This window comes from Phalacrocorax carbo, chromosome 3 (assembly GCF_963921805.1).
Source record: "Phalacrocorax carbo chromosome 3, bPhaCar2.1, whole genome shotgun sequence".
Classification (NCBI taxonomy): domain Eukaryota; kingdom Metazoa; phylum Chordata; class Aves; order Suliformes; family Phalacrocoracidae; genus Phalacrocorax; species Phalacrocorax carbo.
In genome coordinates this window covers 23,900,187-23,917,694 of record NC_087515.1, presented here as the reverse complement: position 1 = coordinate 23,917,694, position 17,508 = coordinate 23,900,187, and the positions used below count along the sequence as shown (strand labels likewise).

The window sequence follows — 17,508 nt, the reverse complement described above, 5'->3', positions numbered from 1 at the left end:
CAGAACATGAAACCTAGAGCAACAGTAAGCAAAATCTGAATCAGGTTACTTTCTGGTAAAGTATATTTTTTGCCAGGTATAGTTTATCTAACAACAGCTGGTTTTAATACAGCAATAACAGAAAGTTACAAACTCCTAGGAATAAAAAAAGAACCACAAGAGTTACCCTTGGGGAATTGCATTCAGGAAGGCAACGATACTGTAAAAAAGACTGGGGGTCATGGCAGACACAATCTAGACACTAAACTTCCTGCAAGAATCTGCAGCTAAGCAAGGAAACGTAGCCTCTGGACGGATAAGAACATTATTTTGTATAAAGCAAGGGAGCGAGGGATAGTTTTATCTAAAGAACAATAACAGCAAGGGCAACATGAATTTCTGGTCTGTTCACTTCAGAAAAGAAAATACCACAGGAACAGCTAAAGATTCAGAAAATACATCTTATATCAAGAGTTTTAAAAGTCTGCATATTTGGCTTATCAAAGAGGATAATGGTTATCAGTGGCTTACCGACAAAATGGCTAAATGTCTCGACCAAAACTTACCCAGAAGATAAAGAATACATTAGCCAAAACTACACCCCAAAAGATGCTGCTGGGCAGAGGAAAAAGTTTTGAAGAGTTCCGAATTAATCTCCTCTGCCTGACTATACATAATTACAGTTGATTGATATGATGTGTAGTATGCTCAGACACTCATTGACAGCAAGCTTGCAAAATGCAGTATCCACAAGAACCACTTTCTACCTTATCCAGCTGACTAAAATGCTGTACAGTTCCTCTGGCGTTTACATCTTCCCCACTTTGCAGCAATGCTATCCATTCAGAAATACAGATCTCTGCATTTACTCAACTCCAACCAGCATGGCTCTTGGAGCACATCTCTTCAGAAGCAACAGCTGTTCCCTATGCACCCTTAGAATATCAAAATCAAACTTTGTCTTCAAAGTGCTCCACAGCCTCAGTTCAGGACATTAAATGCTTTTCCCAGAGCTCCAGGACAGACTGCGATCCATCGTTCTGCTGCTCTAACTAATGTTAATTGGTGCTGGAGACTCAAATTTTTGTGTGGCTAAATGAGAAACATGAAGTAATTTCCAAGTAGAATCACTCATGGCAGACCTGGACAATGCACTATATTACATCCCTCCATGGATCTAGAAAAACAAAGAAGTTTGCCATACTACTACTACAGTAGCGAACAAAACATGCCAGAATTTCTATAACACAAAACACAATTGCCTAAAATTCTTCTGCAAGGAAATGATTGTAATTTACAGCTGGGATATGTCTCCTTCCGTCATTTATAGTCAGGAGTTGGCATCTCTGTAAAGTAACAACAGAAGTTACGGACTCGCTGTAGAAATTACTGAGTAAGAGTTCTCTGCGCTAGTAAGACAGGATGAACAGATACGAGGGGCTCATTCTGGGGACAGAAGTCTATGAATGTAGTTCACAGAATATGTTTTCTAAAACTAAAGCCCGTTCCTTGGAGTTTATGAAGTCCACAAGTCATGAGTAGCCCCTGTAATTTCAAGGAGCACTAGCTGAGCATCAGGAGGGCAACCAGAGAGTAAACAAGAGTCACAGTTGGCTTTGCTTCTCAGGCTGCAGTCAGGCACCCACCCAGCAGGAACACTGACAGCCTCCTGCCCCATACGACCCCATCACCCAAATGGGTGGACTAGGGAGAGCCCTCAGCTCCTTAACGCTTCAGCTCTGTCAACAGGAGCAGGAAGTTACCAACTGCAGCTGGGCATCAATCATGAACCAGGAGAGCAAATTTTTTTGTGGGAGATTAACAACAAACAAGCTTCTGCTGTTCTCAGAGCTCTGTCTGGGTACCTTAACTAATATTTTCCTTCAATGTAAATATCATGGGGTTTTAAGTTTAAGCTCATATGTGAATTTTGCAACTTTTCACTCACTGGGTCACTGGTGTCCCCCCAACATTGACTTTAGAATTTTTATTTATTCTTTTTTTTTTACTTAAAAACAGCAATTTACTGGCACATTTCATGTTGGCAACCAAGCCTGAGCCTGGAAACTGCACGGCCTCCACACAGAATGGGTTTCAGAGAAAAAAAAGCAGAACATTTCTCTATCTTGCTACACCAGCAGCAAACCGTTAGCCTCACTGCTAGGATTTCACCTCCAGCCTCAACTAGAATTTCCCTTTTAACTCTATCTGGCACCCTGTCTAATTCATTTAGGAAAGGTTTGATATGAAGAGGGGACAAGAGGGGACCAAGATTCAAATGGTCAGTAGTGGTGGTCACCACTTCGGTACCAAGAGTCAATCTGACCTGTTTCATAAGTTAACATGAAAACAAAACAGTCCCCACAGCCTGTTGTGTTCTTCGAGCCAGGGTTTCTTAACAAAAGCAAGAGGCCTCTCCATACCAATGGTAACAATACACGGCAGGACCTTGACATCTGAAGCACAATAATCACTTCAACAGTAAGTTATAAAGGTCTATCATTCTTTTTACTGACAGGGGCGCTGACTCAAAGACGACCAAGGGAGTTGCCCAAAACCACAACACTAGTCATTAGCAGAGCTGCAGTTATAAGTTCCTGGCTGCCGGCACTATTTTCAAGCACTGAAATTGTCGGCTGCCCCACAGCCACCAAGCTGGTACCCTGTGCGCACACCAGGTAGAGGGTCACCTGTTCCCCACACCATGGCTCCAAGCTCCAGTCACACCACCACCATCAGAGAAGGAAGAAAGAGGGATGCATCCAGCCAGGGTGGTGGGCTCAGTGACGAGCAGCAGCAGTGATGCCCACGTCACCCTGCTGACCTGCTCTGGCAGGTGTCCACCCCAAAGGGGCAGCTGCCACCCCCAGGGTCTGCCCTGATGCTCCCCTTGTGCCTGCATGCCTTTTGGGGCACAGAGAACTTGGGTCAGAAAAACAACACTAAGGCAAAGTCAGAGCTAGTAGTTTTGCCAGGTTTAGTACCCTGCATTGGCTCACTGAGTGGGGTAGGGTGAAAGACGGGCAATATGCATGCCGGAGACCACAATGCTAAACTACTTCCCATCTTGTTTGTGCTTTACATCCTCCAAGGGGAACTTCAGATCAGTTCACATCTCAAGCAAAAGCTGAAATGGCTCTTTCCATCTTAGCCTACAGCTTTAATGTGCATTTTACAGTACCAATTTCAGTTTCTCTTAATTGCTTAGTCAAGAGTGCAGAGTTAGTTACGTCTTACAGAACCAGCTAGCTCACAATGAGGAGATTCTACAGTGAAAGGTGGGCTTTTCTTGTAAGGGTAGTTTGAAAATTATCAAATAGGTTAATTTTCCATCTCGATTTTTATAGAAGCAGCACAATTCTTATAACAAGCAGCTCGGGAAACCCAGTGTGACAGAGATGGGGAGGGAGAAGTGAGTATTACACCTTCACATTAGAAGCAGAAACACAGAAATTCACTTTTCATAACATGATTAGTCTTAATTTATATATAAACTTACATCTAGGCCTCTATTATATGAGTTGAACGTATTCCCCTGCTTTCTATATTCCACCTGGTATCTGCCTATACCAAGTTCTCCAGACATTCCTTCCAACTTGATCCTTTGAAGCTGACAGTTATCTACACATTCAGGCACCAAAGTAGTTTATTCTTTTAGAAGAATTAAGCATTTACAACTTGCAACATCAGATTGTGCAAATATTCAAATTTTCTGGAAGGAAATTAAAAGGAAAAAGCATTTACCTTGATGTCTACATTTATGTAGATATTTTATCCTCCCCCCCCTAAACTTCGTTATCTAGAAGCTTTTCCATATGCATGAGAGTTCCCATTTTTTTCTCCCTGTGCTTTCCAGGTACTTTCCACCTATTGAGACAAAACAGCTAGACAGCACAAGGAAAGGAACTCAAATTACCTGTTTCTATTTTATTCAAATTAGCTTTCTTATTCTGAAATATTTTCTAAGATGGCTTCTGTGGAGACAAAAATATTTATAGGCGATGTCAAAGGAAGTTATTAAAACTCATCTAGAAGTGATGCAAGAGTGTTGTGCTGGTGTGCACTAACGCAAGAAGAAACCACATTGCACCAGTTTAGACAGAAATCATGCTCTGACTTTGTCTTAATTTGGTCTCAGAATCAGATGTTACTCCCAGTAAAAACAACAAAAATACACCCAAAATACAAAAACCCAAAATATTTCAACGGGTTACCGTAGTTCTGCATGTGTCAAACTGGGGTTTTCGCTGCCAAGACTCATTAAAAAAGAACAACCAGAAAGTGTTTCCAAAACAGATTGCTATTATAAAGTGCATTAACAGCTATTAATAATGGAATATACATCAACCTAGTGCTTTTCAGATAATCAATATTAATTGGCAACCTAATCTGGCACTGTTAAGGCAAGTGACCTTGGAGCCGCAATTCGTCAGGTCTAAGCTAACGGCGGATGAAAATAGGTCTGATAACAGTTACTTCCTTGTCATTTCCTTCCAAAAATGACACAATGCCGTTTCAGTGATCAAAGTAATTTTTATCTTACAAACGTACCTCTGAAAATAGATTAGGCCTCATAGAACTATTTTATATTTATGATCTGAGCTATTGGACAGACCTCATGCGGAACTTGACTTGCAGTTCACAAGGGCCCCAGGTTCGTTGGAAGGAAGTAAGACACAGGCACAGGAAAATACGGGGGAAGGAAAGGAAAATATTGGGTGAGAGGTCTGCCACCTATCAACATTACTGCAAGCTCACCAAGTCTCATAATTTCATTATTAGGCTTCAGGCATATTAAAAGAGCTATTTATCTTTTTTTTTTATCTTTGACCCCATCAACAGGATGGATGCCGAAAGCCAGCCATTACAAGGAAGTCACCAGGATTAAAACAAGATTACTCCCTGCACAGACTGGACCATCTCTCATTGCTTTAAATGGGACTAAAAGATAGCAACCCCTTTAATTGCAACAGCACTACAAAACACGCGAGTACTTCAGGAGTACTCCTGCAGAAGAAGAAACAGGAGGGAACAGGTCAGGAAGTACCCATGAAAACTGTAAGCAACCAAGGGAAAAACACGGACAGGAGGCACAGACAGGACCTGAGGGCACGCTTGAGGCACAGATGCCAGTCTGGAAGGATGGAAACCCAGGTGTAAATGGGCAGAGGGAATGCAGAAAGGGAGCAGGCAGTTAAAAATAAATAAATTAATAAAGTAATACTGATGCCAAGGTAGTAAGGGATAGTTTTAAGAGCAAGGGACACCTGACAGCTCCAGCCTTGAGAGGGAACATGACCAGGACACACACTCCTTGCAATGCAGGAGGACAGGGAGTGGGACAGTGGCACTCCTCCAGCCCAGGCTGCTGGGGAACGGATAAATGAGGCCCTCTCAGAGAAAGGAGAACGAGATACAGACATTCATAGTTCAGGATTAATTTCTGCCCTGAGAAGGTATCACACAAAACAAGGGCAGAATGTTTTCTTCTAAAGGCGAAAGACAAGAGCCAATGGCAAGTGCTAATTCTTCCAGAATCTCATTTTAAAGCCAGTCCTGTGGTTGCTAGGGATCTGGCTCACAATTTGTACATGCCTGGGGCTGGCAATAAAGCTGTGGCAAGAGAAGGTGTCATGGCCTCAAGCTGCAGAACTTGCTAGAGACAGAGCCTTCTTGGTGGTTGTTTTATGAGGAAAGGGGAGAGCGAGCTTGCCCCGGGAGAGACAGTACAACAGCAGCCAGCTACAGTGCCACAAGAGCTGCCCATGTGACAGCACACAGGTTTATCAATATCCACTTCACAGAAGAGAACAGTACTTAAAATTGAGCTATATAATACAGTATATATACACTATATAATATACATATAGTACATGATGAGTAATGTCTTAGGAAAACACTAGTAGCTGAGTGAGTACAACTAAGGTGCTGTTCTATGTGCACACCAAAGAAGTCCCCAGCATTGCACTGACACCAGACAAATAAACTTCTCAGTCAACTGGATCTGCTAGACCAAACCAGTCTGAACGCCAGCATTTCTACCTACCCCATCCTGGCCATGCTGCTTGTGTCGATGAGAGTATATGCACGCCAGCAATGATGCCGTGGTAGGCACTGCACAGGCTCCAGCCACAGCAATGCCAGTGGCTGGCATGTGATGGGACAGCAGCTGAACCGCCTGTGCACAGAGGGGCGCTGCCACAGCTCAGGCTGAACACACTCTAAGAAGTCCTGAAAGCAATTTTAATTACCTGTTCTTGGAGCATAGGCAGACCGGTTCGAACACGTGTGAGTGAGGAAGCTCGTTTACATAACAAGCAAGGTATGCATGTGAGGTGCTTTGTGTAATAGCACTGCAGACTGCAAGACCTCTCACCTGAAGAGATGTATTTTACCAACTATACACATACAAGACCACTTTGGGGTAGAGAGTAAGCCATTAAATAAAACATTCATAACATAATTCAACAGTGGTATGGAAGAGGTTAGTTTGAATGGATAAAATGCCTAACAAAAAAAACCTAAGCAGCAAGCAAGTCTGATTCTTGCATATTCCACACAGTGCCTAGAGCCATTCAAAGTTTTTTGTTCTTGCTTGGGCAGCCACCCTCTAAAGGGTAACTCCTCTTAGCAAACAAAACCTAAATGGAAAAAAAAAACAAACCCCAAACTACAACAAACCAACAAAACCAAAGCCCCAAAACTCAAGAATGTCTACAAGAGCTAAATCTCTGAATCCATGGAAGAAGTCATTTAGTCCTGGTCCTCATACAATGACATCATACATTTAGCTGTTTCCACTACATACCCCAACCGACATCCAAAATTAAGAACAGGGATTTTTGAGGCCTGTAGATGGCACAGAACTCAGGAAGACAGAGGAGACAAAATAAAACACATAGTGACAGAGCTGGATAGTCACAGGGTGGATCGTAAGTTGAAAGACAGTGATGATGCCTATGTAATACTACTACTGTGTCTGGCTGTTTGTTGTTTTAATATGGTTTTCCCAATGCCTAAGAGTTTTCAAGACAACTACTCCTCTCTGCCCGTGGAAGCCTCTGAACCAGAAACTGAAAAAAAAAAGCACCTCTCTAAACACTGCCTTTTAAAAACGCTATTAAAAAACCCAACCTTTTAAAAATCAGCAAACCTACAGCTTCCTTCAGCACATTAGTGACAGCAAATACTCATTTCAAACTCAACCCTAGAAGTTTTCTACTCATATAGACTCTGCCCTCATAAAGACATTCCAAATTCAAAAATACTGCAACAGGAAAAACAAGTTTTAAAGCGTAGAAGTTAAAACAGCTCAAAGATCTTTTTACCTTTCAAATGCCAGGACAGGGAGGGGATTGGGGGGCACAATATCTCAAAACTGAACAAAAACTCTTCTACCTCACCTGTTACTTTATAAAAACCTCTAGAACAGTAGGATAAGTATGACGTATCTTGCTAACCCCCATGCCTGGAAAGGCATACATTTTGGCTTCTGGACTTTGGACATCAGTTCACCAGGAAAAAGCACTGGGACAGAAGCTGTACAGAACAGCCACGGTCTCTGCTTACAGGGTCAGAGGCAGTTGTAACTTAAAAATAAATATCTCAATTATTTGCAGGGTTCTGTCAGGGAAAGAAATAGTTGTCTTCAACCTGAACAAGAAACCAGTGAGATTGTTTTGTGTAGGAACATGTTTATCTTACCCTCTCTCTTACCTTATCAGACACATCTCGTTCTATTCAGAATCCAGCAAGTCATAAAATTCCATCTATAACAAAAGGAAAAGTCCATTAATACCTCACGATAACCTTACAACAAAAGGCTAACAAGCAGTTCAAGAAAACATATAAGTTAAACTTCTGCTGCCATTCCAGTATAATCTACACCCCAGGCAAGTTGCCCTCCCGTCTGCGGCAATCTGGGAAACCTGGATATAAAGGTATTAAAGATGTTGTAACATGTTCTGTAAGAAACATGGTTTTCCTCCTTCAGCAAGGATAACAGAGGTGGCCAAAGAGTACAGGTTGCCCTGCCGAGTCATAAATAAGTCTGCAGCATCCTCTCATTAAATTAAATGAGCATCAAATTACATAATGTGAATGGTTGTAAAATGAGACCAGTGGTAATGGCTAGAAATAATCACAGTGATGTTATATATCATGGAGACAATTTTCCATCAGTGTATCAAACCTGGGTATGCAGCACCTTTTATCTCCAGGCCAAGAAACTGTCAGCATGCAGCCTTTCTTAAATACAGTAAAGCATGCAAGAAATGGATGGAACAAAGCTCTCATGTACAGGTTTAAATGACACCTACCCTGGACAAGTACATTTAATTTCTTAACACCTTTACAAACCAACCTTTCAATGCAACAAAGATCTTTTTATAACATAGGTAAACATGACGCAGTCTGGCATACCTGGGATCAGAGGAAAGAGTACCGCGCACCTAACCAACAGAACTGCAACCTTGGAATTGTCAATAAAATTTACAGTCATGATAGACTTGGGCTTGAACAAACACTTTTCCATGGCACTATTAAGAAAAGGAGACATGACCTGCAATCCAGGCAGTCCGTGAGTCACTAGGGCAGAAGGGAGGCCTCTCATCTGGCAGCTTTGAAAAAATGTAAGTCTGCCTAGAGTGAGAAATGTGAATCAAGGATCTAAAAATCCAAACAAACCAATCCCTCCACACACCCTTTTAGCTTTTTCAGTGTCCTGCCCACAAGCCCTAGAAGCCTGTTTGTCCAGTGCCAGGCTGGAAAAGGACAAAGATGTCTGAGAGTGAAATGGCACACTGTCTGAGAGAATACTATTCAAAAACAAAACAAAACACCACACCACCAAACAAAAAACCCACAACCTTAATTCTTCAGTCCAGTTATCTGGAGGGAGATATGGCAGGAATGGAAGGATTTGAAGCAAATAGTTTTCAAATTTGCTTACTTTTCCTGTGGTGATGCTGGTAAGTGTATCCCTGTGCCTGAAGTACTAGATGAAAAGAAAACATTGTGTTTTAGTGGTCTGATGTCACAGATTTGCGCCCTTGCTTCATTTTCCTTGGACACTGAGCAGCCACGATGCCAACAGACCCCAGCGGAAACCACAGGTGTTCAGTACCACAGGAAGGTGACATCCTTCAGTGTGCTGCACCACCATTTCCCCACCAGCAAAACACAGACAGTGGCACATGGGTCCCCAGCTAGGAGGGCTGCCTGGATCCAGGGTCCAAGCTGCCTGCTCTTTCCCCCCTTTCTTTAAGTGTACATCAGTGTACACTTTAAGTGCTAAAAATAAACCTTTCATGCAGTAAATACCATTTTCTCATCTTCTACTGATGATCATTTATTTTTTGGCATTACCAGAATAATATGACAACATACTTCCACCACTACGTTGGTTTTTTTCATAGAAAACACAAAACAAAAAGAATGAAGAAGAGACCTTTTGTCCATGTGGCAGAAAGTTTTGAACAAAAGAGAGCCACTGACCAAGAGACCACTTGAGTATCCCTACCCTCCTATTCCCCTGCCAACCCAGTAAAATTCCTCAGAGCACAACCTCTTCCTGGCTATTTTCTGAGAAACTGCAGCAATCACACAAGAACAATGGAGAAGTTTGTTTTACTCAAAGAGTAAATGTTTTGCAGCTTCCAATGTAAATATTTTAATTAATGGATTTTTTTTTTTTAACTCTCTACTGCCTTACTTGTGTTCACATTCACACAGAGGTATCAGGACAGAAGCAACACTCAACTTCTATAGAGAGGAAGACAGAAATACAACATAGAAAAATGACATGTTGACTTCAGAAAAAGCACCTTCATAAGCAAATCAAAACTCACTGGGCATTTGCTGGGGGAGATCTGGGATGAAAAGAAATTTAAAAAAAAAAACCCAAGTCTGGTCATTTCCTGCATCCGGCTGAGGGCTCATGTTAGCTCCCATCAAGACAGTGGGCCTATTCTAATAGCCAACTTGTAGAAAACCACAACCTAATCTGTTTCCAAAACAACATTACACCCAATGACCAGGCTACAAGCGAAAAGCGTTGACTATCTTTTTGCCTCAGCCATCAGCACAGTGGCTTCTAACTACCCCCCATCGCTCTGCATCCACTTCACTGAAATGCTCAAATCTCCTCTTAATGATCCATAAACCAAGTGTTGTGGACTCTGTCAGCAGCATGGGACTTGGATTCACTCTCTGTGGGCAGGACTGTTTTGGTACTACAGAAGGTAGCTGGACAGAGATGCCAAGCTGTTCTGCACATGTTCCTCTGGTGGTTTCTGGATCCAGCAGCATTCCCAGGTGCAGGCAGTTCTTCCACTCTGAACGGTGCCTCCCCCGCAGAAACCATCTCCCTCCTCCGCCCCCAGATATAGGAATAGAGGTTGGATGCAGTATCAGCAGATGGCTGGCATTCAAGGTTTTTTGTGTTTTTTTTTTTAAATTTTCTTTTTCAAATGAAGTGGGACACAGATGGTGCTGTTCCTGCTTTCCTAAACCCGGACTGAAACGTGAATGTAGACCTGTCTGAGCTGGGAAGCTCAACCACATAGTATATTTCTGAAGAGCTGCAGAAACTACTGCATGGACCAGTTTAGCCTTAATCAGTCCCACATGTGGCAGTGTCTCCCTTCCCCGCCTTTTATCTGAATGGGAGGTTTTGTTGTTCTTGTATTGACCTCACCACACTTGATGCCTGTTAGCGACATCCTTCCAGAACTTCAACAAGCAGCTCCATAGAAATTCCCTGCCGCTGTCAGCAATACACATGCTACCCCGGGTAAAATCCTCACCGTATTTTTCCAGAAATACTGCACTTGTACTCTTTCACTGCCTCATGCAAGTTCTTGGCTGCACACTTGCAAGACTTCCCAGATTCTGAGATTCTCGCAATCACCATCCACACCAGCAGCCCCATCACCTCCAGGCCACTGTGGCGGTGGCACCTGGCTCATCACATCCTGCTGGGCAGTGCCTAGCACTGGAAAGGATGGGAAGAGGCCCAGTGCCCTTTTTCCTGCAGGGGCTACTAATTGAAGGAAAAGCAAGACCTCCTGATTGCAGCCCATGAGAACAAACCCTCCACAGTCCTAAATTAGTCAATGTTAGCTATCAGCCATGCCCCATTTGGATGGGGGACAGTGGGGAGAAAGAAGGCCTGGCTGTTAATTGAGAGAGATCCTCTAATTTGGTAGCAGCAGGAGACACTGGGGACAACGAGGCAATCGCTGTTCCTGCACAGGCAGCCTGAAGCTGGTGCTCACACAGAAGGAAGCAGACATATCACCCCCTCATGGTGTGCACCCACCTCAGTACTTGTCTCCTGTGAAGGGTAAACCGATATGCCGGGCAGCACTGGCTGAGATCTCCCCTTGCGGCAGGGTGATTTGAAAACGTGTTTGCAAGACCTTTCCTGTCCCCGCCAATGCCACAAAGCGAAACTAAATCTCCTGATCCTGCATTTCAGTGTTATCAACCACTGCTATGATTGTACACAAACGTAAGATAACGTACAATATCTTTGCTGGTGCGGAAGTTAAAGCTGACTTTAAAAAAAAAAAAAAAAACACAAACCCAAACTATTTGTTTCCCCATCAGATTTCATGTTGTATGTATAGCCAGGAAAACACAGAGTAAGAATCAAAGTAGTAAATATCTCTGCTCAAAACAGTGCAAAATAAACCCATACCACTTTTCATGAAAGACCCGAGTGAGGAGACAGATTTTGCATTAAGCCCTCAATGCACATGGACTCTAAAAAAAAGAGAGATCTCCTAGCAAGCAAGAGACCTAAGGCTTATGCCAGTCCTTCCACCTTCCTCTCTGACCTCTTCTAGGCAGCCACTGCACTCAGCTTTTCCATGTGCCTATTTAACCAGCAATGTGAAACTTGCACAGCCTTACCGGTGTCTCTGTGGTCTTCTCATCAGGGCAATAGGTAGAAACACTCCCCAAAGGAGCAGCACATTCGTAAGTCTCCCATGCCCGCAGGATGGAAAAGAGAGCGAGGAGAGAACAGATGAATTTTAAACTCTCCTCCTTGCCTCCAGCAGCAGTCTGTACTCTCCCACGCTGAAAAAAGGGAGGCTGTACAATTTGTGGAGGCCAAACTGTCTGGAAAAATGTAGAGAGAGAACTAATGGCAGATTCTCTTCTCTATCGATTCTCTTACTGTAAGGAAAGTGAAAGTCAGTCATTGAGCTGCTGGTAGAAGATGAGACCGCAGGGTCTTTAAGGGGCTGCTTTTACGCAAACCGCAGAGCTGGACTACTCAGAGTTGTATCAGTTCAACATATTCGCTACCTAAATTATTCTGCTTACACAATGCTTGCACTGTACGCTTCTTATGGGGATTACTTTTATTAGCAGATTACATTTGTATTATCATAGGAACAAAAAGGATCCAAGACTGCTCCATTTTGGATGTTAATTCACACATGTAGGACTCCTCTGTAGCCTACCTGACTCCCAACAGCTACTTCCTACCCATGAACAGGTAGCCAACAAATACATGACATGCTGAGGTTGGTGCAGTCGCCACCACACATGCTTCTTCAACTGATCTGTGTCTTAAAGGTGTCTGTCAGCACACAGTACTGTAACATGTGCCAAATGAGAGCATGGGGGAGAAGCTCTAAGCAGGAAACAGAAGCTCATCTTAGATTAGCACAGCTCACTCCAGTGTAGTGCTATGCTCAGATTTGGTTTTGATTTGCAAACCTTGCTGTCATTGGCTAAGAGGATGCTTGAAGTTTTGTTAAAAAAAAAAAAAAAGCCCCCCACTGAAAATGTCAGGAAGCTAAAACAAACACACAAATGAAGCTGCCCTGGAAGCAGTCGGTACCTTTAAAACCTACGTAATATGCACCTTTCTCAGCCCCTCTTTTACAGCATCTTCCTCCTTGCTTTCCCATCTCCCCTTCCAGCGAAGGCAGCTGCCCTGATGGGCACCTCCCAGGTGTCCAGCACATCATGTGCAAAAAGATGCAGCAGAGAGAGCAAAAAGAGTATCTCCCAACTGCGGGGGCCTGAGGCAACACCAGCCACCTCTAATCTTGAGTCCCTCCCCACCACCTCCAAATCCCTATTACAAGAGGAGCGCTTGCCTGTGGAGATGCCTTACAAACAAGCAGCAACGTCCAACACCAACTTGGCTCCAAGGAAATTTTAAATGGCACCTCGGTAGACTAGTGGCAGGCTTCCAGCTCTCACCATTAATACCAAAATTAACAGACCAGGAGTCATCATATTGCCAGAAGACGGCAGATCCTACCCTCAAACACATGTGCCAGAAGCTGCAGCCATGTTTTCGAATATGCTAATACCTGCCCAGAAGGAAACACTCCGAAAGAGTTTACTTGCTAACCTTAATTCATGGTAAATCACGGTAGCAGAGACATACTGCAACCAGTAGCTTGATCAAGGGCAAGGTAAAAGTTTTTCTCCAGGTAACCTAGAGAAGAAATCTGAGCCTTAAAGGGAAAAGTTCAATGAACACTTGGGGGGGTGGGGGTGGGACAGACCCCATTCTTTAATGTTAGTATTTATTAATATTTGGTCTTCAACTGTGGATAAACAGACAAGAATCTCTCTGCCTGTGCACATATTTAAGACTGTTTACACATGACGTCCAAAAGGATGTCCTCATTTTATAAATAATTTGATCTGATGACTACATCAGAAAAAAGTGCAACTTGAGGCTACATACAGAGGCAAAACACTTGGCTACTGATGTCTAAACAGGGGGGCAAAGACTAAACATCAGAGTTACTAAAACTCAGCAAATGGTTTATAGTTGAAGCTAAGCACATAACATAATGCATATTTAACATACACCAAACTGCGCCTCTTCTTAACCTTTGAAAGCTGTGCTTCCCAGTAAGTCATTTTAAGTATTCAATGTAAGATTCTCCTAAACCTAAACACTCCATCTGCTACTTATACCTGACCACACAAGCCATCCGGCAATGCTTTACTCCTCCGATGTGGTAGGTACAACACATCAGAAAGAGCACTTGTGGAGCCACAGAGCTAGGTAACACAGAGACGGCACTGGGAGAAGTTGAGGCTTCTCTCTCCCAGGATTGAGGAGAAAAGGTTCCCAAAAGATCTACTAGTTGAGCTCAAACCCTGCATTTTTGTTTTCCTTTGTCACATGCTCCTGTATGTGCGAATATATGGTTGTAGTTACAAGTGTATGCAATTTGCTTAAGATCAATCACTTTGCATGCCAGAGCAGTTTGGGAAACAGAAACCCTGCACACAGGAAACTCATTACCCTATAAAGAAATACTATTTCCAGCTAAAATTTGCTCCTCGGTTTAGTCAAATGCACAAACTTAGTTTGTTTCCAGTTTTGTTTCTCAACTGAGATCCTGTAATCAGCAACATGAGAACACCACAAGCAGTCTCAAAAGTTGGTCAAAGTAGTATTTGCTACACAAAATTTTGGGCAGACTTCCTAAATTGAGCAAGTTGTGGATTTTTTGTGATGTTCCCTATTGTCTGCTTCAAGCCATGATGCCAGGTCATACTCAGAATACACCGCACAAGGGCATGCTTTGAGTTCAAAGTGAGAGGCAATCAAGAGCTCTGTATGCAGAAAGAAGGAAGAGAGGCCTTTTTAAAAAAATAAAAACAAAAAAAGGCAAGGAGTATACATGTAATTTTGGTGTAGCTAAATTTTGTATAGGTATCTGATATACAGTATCAGTAGACAGTATCAGTAGACAGATATACTATCTGGTATACCCTATCAGTAAGGAATATCTGACAATAAAGTAGAAGTCTGTGTAGGTATTTAAGAATACCTACATTTCTGACCCAGAGGAGCAATGAGGACTGCAAGCATTTAACTTGAAATCGGTGACCACATGTGGTAAGAAGGGCTTGCCAGGATGTGATCCTTAATTACAACTTCATCCTGCACAGTTCCCTTGGAAAAGGATCAGCTGAGACATCTTGCCCAAAGCAGCTCCTACAGAGTACAGCCCAACCAAAAAGGAGACCAGGGTGCCAAATATAACAATAAAAAAGTTTCCCCTCAAATAATGAGGTATCCCATATAATTCAGCCCTGTAAAACCAGATTTGTCAAGTTCTAAATTGGGTTGCAGCAATATTTCATTACAGCATAAATCTTCCTTACACCCTAGTAAGGATGCCTAATAATTTAATATGCTATAATTTTTTTTTAATCTGGAACTCATCAAAAATTGCCTGAAATAGGCATCTCTTTTACAGTCCATTTTCCATATAGGTATAGACTCCAAAACATAACTGGTTCACATTCTTTGCATGGAAAAACGTTTGCAAAGTGCATTTACATGTAGACTAAGAAAGGTTGTAATTATCTCTCTTGGGTTTCTTAGGTAGGTCAGTGCACATCCAACAAAGGCTTCTGTATTATCCCACAAGATTCATCAAGAATCATTTTTTTTCCTGAAAGAAGCAGAATCTCTTGAAAAGAATTATACCAACAAGTAAAGATTTCAAAAGAAAAAGAAAAAGTGGGATTCCAGAGCCAGAACTTCTAGAATTTTTTTTTACTTTTTATTAAACGTTTCACAACCCTTTTTTTGCTGAAATAGATTACTACACAAAATGCTGAATTACAACTGTCTCATATACTACTATTTCAGTGGATAACATACACAGACTTCACATAAAAAGACAGAAAATAAAGGAGAAGATATTTAAATGGATGGGGGGAAAAATACTGCCAGTATTTTTTATTAAAATCTACAATTCCCATTCCCTCCCAACTAATCAGGTCTGTAATAAAACAAACACCATTTCAAAGCAGTTACTATGTCTATAGAAACCACTACTGTAAAAAGTTAAGAATACAACCACATCAAGCACTATGGAATATATACATTTTTCTTCACGAAATAGATACAATGAAAATGGCTACACAAATTTAAGATTGCTCTAAGTTTGAAAAAACAGTGATGTCATCATTTTCCTGCTGCTTCTGAAAAGTAAGCACAGTTTACATCCTCGCTTCCTGCGGCCCCACTTTACTTCTCTTAACCCAAGAAACAGAGGACAAGCACCACAGCACCTGAGTGCTGGGATCATCAGAGGAAGTTGGGCCAAATCCATTTTACATCTCACCAAGCCTCTTTCAACAGCAATTCGATAAAACCTGCACTGCCAGGAGTTAAAATAAAAGGTGAACTGCCCTTTTATTTGCTATGTCTCTACAAGCATGTGTGCTATTTTTTTTCTTTATTCTGTTCAGACAGGGGTCACTAGCAGTGTATGGAGAAGCTAATTCATGATCCCCACTAGGAGAAGGCCCCAGAAAGTGTCTAAATGCAGCAATTAAGACGAGTTTGACTAGTCTGCTTATCGCATGATTGCACTCACTGGAGTAGAGTCTTGATACAGGCTTAAGTCAAGATAGCGAGTGTCACAACCATTTCACAGCTTGCTGTCAGATCTTTGAGACAATTTTAAAGAAGGAGGAAGGGGGCTGGGGGGGAAGTGGGTTTTTCAGGGTTTTTTTGTTTTTGTTTTTGTTTTTTTAATTTCAAATATTTTACACTGGGTCAAGGCTATAATAAAAAAAAGTTATTTTGGGTAACTGACTCACTAGTCCCTGAGATTAAATGGTATCAACCCATTCCTGAAGAGCTAGGCAAACTAAAAGCAGTTCCCTGCAAAAAAAAGCTGGGTTCTTAGCATCCAAGGAACTTCCTAGCCCTATTTTCAGACTAATATACAGTGAGCCCTGTTGCTTCTCTCAGTTCCCACACTGAAACAGTGGGAACTTTACTTTCCCCCTTACTTCGTTTACCAAACTAAGTTTTCTGTGCTCCAGACTCCCCTCAGGGGTGCTCGGGCTGGGGCGGCCACAGGAAAGCAGAGGCTGTATGCAGGGCTTGGGTGGCCTTTTGAGAAGATGGTGAGAGGGTCTGTATTTTGCTGTTTTAGAGTCAAATGCTGGGACTAAGACTGGTAACAGGAAACTCCATCAGTTAACCATTTCTCCCAGCATTCCTAGGGAGTCCACTCAATCCGCCTGAAAATTTTTTACTATTGTTATTACTAAAACAAAACAAATGCACACATAAAAAAAAAAACAAAACCCACAAACCCCATTATCTGAGATTAATGACCAGCCAGTTTCCCCACAGTTTTTAAGAACTGGGTTGGCTTTTCCAGCTGAGGAGGAAGTGAGGCCAGACTCTGAGAGCCGTTGGGCTGATGCCGATCTGCAGAAACTCCATGGAGTTCAGTAAAACTTTTCTGCATTTATTTATAGCTCTGCCAATAAGTGCAAAATCTGGTAAAAGTGGTTTTCAACTATTGAAACTGCACTAGCCCTAAAAATGTAGTTCTAGCTGATTTCTGGTTTTTTAATTTCTCAGATAAAGGAGGGACCTGTCTTAAATCCTGTCTTTCTAAATTCACTTCCCCAGGCATCTCAGTTAATTCAGTGCATCTACTACAATTAAAGCTTACTTTTGTTCTGCTCTGTGCTTCGTATTTTACATCTGCACTTGTACAC

At 42.2% G+C, this 17,508-nt stretch overlaps 1 protein-coding gene across 4 annotated transcripts in view; it reads right to left on the bottom strand.

Annotated features, from left to right (window-relative positions):
- TRERF1 (transcriptional regulating factor 1) overlaps nucleotides 1-17,508 on the bottom strand; it is a 105,562-nt gene that overhangs the window by 68,106 nt on the left and 19,948 nt on the right. For all 4 annotated transcript variants that reach the window (XM_064446147.1, XM_064446148.1, XM_064446149.1 and 1 more), the window contains one exon: nucleotides 7,696-7,748. The gene's annotated coding sequence lies outside the window, so the exon portion shown is untranslated. The remainder of the gene's footprint in view (nucleotides 1-7,695; nucleotides 7,749-17,508) is intronic.